This window comes from Petaurus breviceps, unplaced genomic scaffold, assembly GCF_028583685.1.
Source record: "Petaurus breviceps papuanus isolate PSGF00001 unplaced genomic scaffold, PetGlider_PUasm1.0 90847, whole genome shotgun sequence".
In the NCBI taxonomy this organism is placed as follows: Eukaryota; Metazoa; Chordata; class Mammalia; order Diprotodontia; family Petauridae; genus Petaurus; species Petaurus breviceps.
The window spans coordinates 25,141,211-25,147,607 of record NW_027187360.1 but is presented as its reverse complement, the minus strand read 5'-3'; the positions used below and the strand labels follow the sequence as shown (position 1 = coordinate 25,147,607).

General features: G+C 47.4%; 1 protein-coding gene across 1 annotated transcript in view; it reads right to left on the bottom strand.

Annotated features, from left to right (window-relative positions):
• Positions 1-6,397, bottom strand: part of PRPF6 (pre-mRNA processing factor 6) — a 324,132-nt gene that overhangs the window by 148,761 nt on the left and 168,974 nt on the right. The window lies entirely within an intron of this gene.

Here is a 6,397-nt window from a genome sequence, read left to right as displayed (position 1 = left end):
GGGGGGGGGGGGGGGGGGGGGGGGGGGGGGGGGGGGGGGGGGTTCCTTAGGGGGTAGCAGCAAGATTTTCTACAGGAAGGCTGGAGACTGATCAGATACTTGGTCTCAAGGCTTTTAGGATGCTGTTCGTTGTGGGTATGTGGGATGGAGTGAGAGAGATCCATGTCTAAATGATCTCTCAGAGCCAAGACTTTGGATGCTTGGAAATTGTTTGAAAGTGATCCTGGGTGGAGGCCCTAGGAAAACCTCCCTCCTCTTCCCACATCCCCAGGGGTAAACTGACTTGGGCATACTGGTATTTGGAAAAGGAATTGAAGGGAAAGAACTATGTTCTAGAGGGGCAGGGCTATATTGGGGAAGAAAGAGGAATGCCACCTGGATTCTCAGCTCTCCCTGCTAGGGGGAGGGGACAGATTCCAACTTTGGTTGAAGAATGATAGGGTCTGGACTTTCCTGTATCTACTGGCCTTACATTCACATTTCTGATTTCTCAGCCTCTGGATAGGACAGGTGCTGGTCCTGTTCTCAGGAGAGCTCCTTTTTTGCGCCCTCCTGGCATTGTCTTTCTGTCAAGGGTTGCTTGTAGTTTCTTGGGAAGATAGTTGAGTGACCTAGAACCCAGCCTAGGTCTGTGGCTTCTCTTCCTCTCAGCACTGTAAGCCTGAGCCCTCTTGAGTCACTTTCCTGGATAGAGCCCTTATATCCTAGGCAGTCCCTTTCTATCTCCTCATCCCTTTTCCTATCTTGTTTCTCCCATCTGTGTCCATCTACTCCCCTCCAGCAGAGGGCATAGTATTGACACTAAGAATTGAAGGGCTGACTGATATTGGGGTGGGGTGGAGGGGCAGATATGTGTACCCTTAAAAACACTTTCTGTTATTCCCTTCCTTTGGGAGCTGTGCTCTTAGAAGACTTGCCCATCTATCATTCTTTATCTCTGGTCCCTTGGTGGAGCCGAGGGAAGACTGCCAGAAGCTAGGGAAGGTGAACTTTATTGGTATAGTGCTGGTGCCCTGTAATATAGGGCTCCACATCCCCTCTCTTAGAAGAATGAGGTGCTGGGTATGACAGTCACATACATGACTTGTGGGGATAGTGAGAGGAGGATATAGCCCAGTTGGGCAAGGCCCCCTTGCTCTCTCTACACTTGACCTTTACCAGTTTTCTCCAGCTCTCAAAGGATTTAGAGCTGTAAGGGAATCTTAGAGATCATCTTGTCCAGTTCCTTCATTTTGACAGGTGAAAAATTGAGACCCAGAGAGATGAAGTAAGTTTGCCATACTCCAGGTTTGATTCCATATACAGAACTTTTTCCCCCTTCACTACATCATGGTGCCCAAGCTGGTTGCTGCTTCAGAGAGACTAGAAAGTAGAGTTAATAAGTAATGACAGATCCATGGATGCTTATGATAGGAAGGGCCCACAGCTCCTGATCTGCTCCCTCTTGTAGAATGACCTCCAGGACAGGTTTTGGATTCCCTAGGTTGGAATCAGATAGTATATGGCACCTACTCTGTGGGTAGTAGAGGGTGAATGTCCTCAAGATGAAAGTGCTTGGCACTAGTGAGGTGATTAATAAATTCTTATTTCTTGAAAGCAGTGGGAGGTAGCCTTTCCTCCGTGAATGGTCCCCAACATATCCTCCCCAATAAGCACTTAGTATACACTCTAACCTTGTCTTTGAGCATTTCCTCAGCCCCCAGCCTTCTGGCTCATCCCAGAATCTCCTTTGGGACTTTTTATCTCCAACTTTAATGGGGGAAATAGCTAGGTAGAAAACTGGAGGCAGCAAGGGAGGATTGAATGTAGATCTTTGGGAAACTGGACGGAGTTCTAATCTCATTGTGTTATAGCTTTAGAACTGAAAGTGGCCTTAGACTAGGTCATTTTGTCCAGCCCCCTTGTTTTACATTTAAAAAACTGAGGCCCCACAAAGCTAATCCCCAAGGTGGTAGAGCTGACCTTTAAACCAAGGGGCTCTGACTCCAAATCCGGCACTCTTTCTATTTATTACACCACATGCTTATGATGGAAACTGGCCAAGGCAAGGTGGGACCCACAAGGAAGTGGTAGCTGTGTACTAGCCAATTTGTAGAAGTCAAGGATGACTTTTCTCCCTCTTCCTCCCAGGAGTCAACATGAGCCCACATAGGAAAGGTTACCTGAGATGAGGAACCAGACAGAATGAAAATGGGAAGTCAGGCTAGTACACACAGAGAAGCTTACACTGCCTTCCCAAACACAAATTGTTTTTAGATTATTTGCTGTTATGGATTATCTGTGCCACACTCCCCTCCATTAATGCAGATAATAGACCTAATTATGACCCAATTTATCACTGGGTCTTTCCTCTTAACACCCCACCTCTTCCCCCATCAAAAGAGAAGAAAGCCCCTTAAAGTTGAGGGAGGATTTGGATGTAGCTAAAGACATGAAGGGACTGCTGTAAGTGGGCTGGTTGGGAAAGGGATCTCTGCTCACCCAATTGTCCCCAAGGACCCATTTGCAGGAGCTGTAGTCCATGATGTGAATTTTTATATTTGCCCAGTGTGTGTCTCCTAGATATTGTGAGAAAGCCAGTTGTCTTCACAAGTAACAAATGATTTTATATCCTTTTTATACTATAAATTGTCTAATCTTTGACACTTTGGTGCTAAGGGTTTCCTGGTACCGACTGTACCCTGGGGGAGCCAGTGCTTCCCTGAGCCTCAGAAGTTGAGAATTTGGATCACAGTAGCAGGTCCAGGACCACTTTTCCCTCCCCCTCCAGCTACTGAAACTCAGCCAGGGGCCTGAGTGTCTAGTGACTCAGGTCATGGCTGCCATCTCTCCAACTCCCCAAAAAAGCCTTCAGGGCAGGGTCCACTCAGCACAGGTCCGTGGGGAAGGTGGACATAAGGTAGTTTTCTTTCCACAGACCCTCATGGGGAGGCTGGGCTCAGGGATACACCTCACAAAAATAATTTCCCCTCTGAGCCTTCTTACCCTTCAATTGACCCAGTTGCCTCGGAGTAGTGTGTGACCAAGACTGAGGATGATGCTGCCCTCTTGGGGGCCGGGATAAAAGGGGAGTAGGAAACCTAGGACTGGGACACTTTCATTGCTTTCCATGTCCTAGGTTAGGGTTTTAGGGCCAGGTACATTGAAGGGACTGACCCTGTATGGTGGTAGTCTTAAGAGGAGCTGGGCCCTTCCCTTTGCTTTACCTTGGAATGAGAGGGGTCCTAGGAATCAGGAAGTCCCTAGTCTGAGGGAAAACACAGGAATTGATTTAAAGATGCGAACAGAGATAATTGATAGTTAAAAGAGAGAAAAACCATGTGCTGAGGGGATACAGAGAAAATGGGGGGGTGGGGAGGTGAAAGGGAACAACCTAGCACTGAGCTCTTTGAGGTATCAGAAAGGGTCACTCTGCTTAGAATGATCAAGTCTGGAAGAAGGCTAGTGGCAGAGTAGAGATGGTATGTGCTATGTTCCATGCACACACCGTTTCCTCTACTCTTAGGTTGTCTTCTGTCACCCTTTAGCTATTTCCTCCCAATCCTGGGGCTCCTGGGAGTAGAAATTTATTGGTGTCAGATGTGGATGTGGAGACGGTAGCAGAGGTAGTTGCCATGGATGGGAAAGAGATCCCTGTCCTTAATCTTTAAGCTAATATTCTTTTGGGAGACCAGGCAGGTCACTGCTCCTTACCAAGGAATCCCTGGGGGGTGGAGGATTGAACTCCAGAGCAAGACGGGTCCCTAATTAACTTGGATTTTAGCACTTTACTCTACCCCGGGTAAATTGGGTGTGTGGGTTCCACTGGCTTTGGTAAGGATGGACAGGTCTGGGTCACATCTGGAATAGCCGTAGGCTGGTGAGGGCCTGAGTGCTGCAGCCACTGCCCTCTACCCCCCCTCCCCCAATGTGATTTTTGACTGCTTCTCCTCCTCCCCAGAAGGGGCAGCTCCGGCACAGAGTTCCGGATTCATGATGTCCCTATCCCCAAAACACACACACGGTTTCTCGCTGCCGCTGATATATCCAAGGCCACCTTCACCAGATCTACCTCTGACCTTGCTGGGGCACCCAAATTCAGCCCTCAGTGGTAGGGGGATGGGTGTGTGTGTATGCAGAGAGGAGGGCCAGCGCTTGCACAGGAAAAGGGAGATCGGGGTGGGGGGCGGGTAAAGTTTGGGTATGATAGGAGGGGCGGGCAAAATTTCAAGGTAAAAAAAGAAAAGGATGCACTTTATTTGCACGTGCAGAGGTGATGGAGGCGGGGCAAATACATTTGCCTCAGCCTTCTAGAAGGCTTTGAAATCTGCCCTTTCACAGACTCTTCACTCTCCCCAGATAGCCTCTGACCTTGCCGCCGGAGTTATTTTGGGACTGGGAGGGCTGGACTTAGAAGAGGTCTTGCTTTTCCCTCTCCTCCTACCCCACCATCGCCGATTCAAATTCACCAGTTGGAGCAGGTCGGGAGAGAACCCCTGCACTTGCCCGCCTGTCCCAGCCCATCAGAGCGTCCTCTCCCTTTGGGCTTTCGTTTGGTTTTTATGCCCGTTCTTAGACATAAGTGCATTTTGGAAAAAAAAAAGTTTCAATTTATCCCTTGTAACCACATATATACATATATATTATATCTACAAAGTGTTTATTTGCGAGAGGCGTTTTAACGGCGACCTTCCCGAGGCTGAGCCCCCCCAAGCGTGATGATCGGTGCCCTCCTTAATCACTGGCGATCACGGGGCGAAAGTTGGTAAGGCCCCCGAGCCGGAGGGTATGTGCTGTAAAGCCCGGGGCCAGCGAGGACCGGGCTGGAAGTCAATTCCTGTATGTACGAAAACGACCGTATCAGATAAATGTTTATTGATTCTTTTTCATGATTTGGGTGCGAGTGTTTGTTGTTCAGGTGTGGGGAGGGTCAGAAGTGGTCCCGAGAAACACACACACCTTCTTAACCAACCAGGACTGAGGAAGGATGGAGTATCTGAAGGGCCTCCTCTGGAGATGTGAGCTTGGGAAAGGGGAGGGGTAAGGAGCTCGAATGCAGCTTCTGGGATGGTTTCCCAGCACTTACCATACCTTCGGATTCCTCTGAGGACCCAGAATCGTTGGGGAAACAAAAATGCCACAGACAAATCCTGCCCTCAAGGACATTACACTGTGAGGGGCTGTGGAGCATTAGATGTCAATAAAGCTTTCCCTGGTCCCCCCTAACTCCTAACTCCCCTCCTTGGTGGCACTCTCAACTATATCACATACTGCTTTGTTTTGCAACTCTAGTATCTTTATTGTACATGTATAGTAGAATTATTGTTCTGGTCCTACCCCCTTTCAAGTACCTAAGAACCCTGAGTATAAGGACCCAATCTTAGGTACATTTCATTTCCCCCTTTCCTCCCCTATTCCCTAACCAGTGCCTTTAAGCACATTCTTTGGAAGTACCAGGGGCTTCATGTTTCTTGAGTGAATGAATGAATGAATGGAAACACACAAATAACTATGGTACAAGTTAGACTATGATTAATCGTACACCTAAGATAAAACAAAGTTTGTTTTTAAAGAGATTCAAGGAGAGATGGATTGTGTATAACTGGGTAGATGAGGGAAGGCTTTATTAGTCACCTCAAGGGTGCCTTAAGGAAAAGAATAATTTCTTCAAGAGACATGTATGTGAAGACTTTATGTCAGATGCAATGCAAATGTGATATAACAGGCATTTATGAAGTGTGTCTCATGTGGTGCACTGCACTAGATGCTAGGGGTACCAAAATACACTGCACACAGACCCAATTCTCAAGCTTATGTCCTAGTAATAAGAAGAAATAACCATTGCCATTTACAGAGCACCTTATATTTGGTCCTCACAACAGCTCTATCACGTAGGTAGGTACTACAGGTATTATTGTTTCCACTTTACAGATAAGTTAACCAAGCCACAAAGGTTACAGGATTTTTCCCATGGGTGTTAAAGGTTGGAGGTGGGGTTTGAATCCAAGTCTCTTCTGATTCTAAGTCCCAGGCTCTTTCTACTACACCATACTACCTTTCAGTTCAGTTTAGGATCTACTGAGTTAAGGGAATGGTAGGAACTTTGAAACATGGGACTGGAGCTTTGGGAAGAAGAGTCTAGAGGTGAAGACACAGATTTAGGAGTCATTTACATAGTAGAGATAACTTGAAAGTCCTGGGGATAAATGAGATCAGCAGGGTAGAGTTTAGACAGAGCAGAGAAAATGATGAACAGAGTGTTAGAGCGCATTGATGTGAAGGAGAGGAGAAAGGATGACTTTGTCAGGATCGAGGAAATGTTTGGGGGAGGAAGAGGGATGGAGATAATAGGAGAGACCTGAGCAAGTCTTGCTGGCTGAGAAGGGAGCCCGTGAAAAGGAAGACTGAATATGCAAGA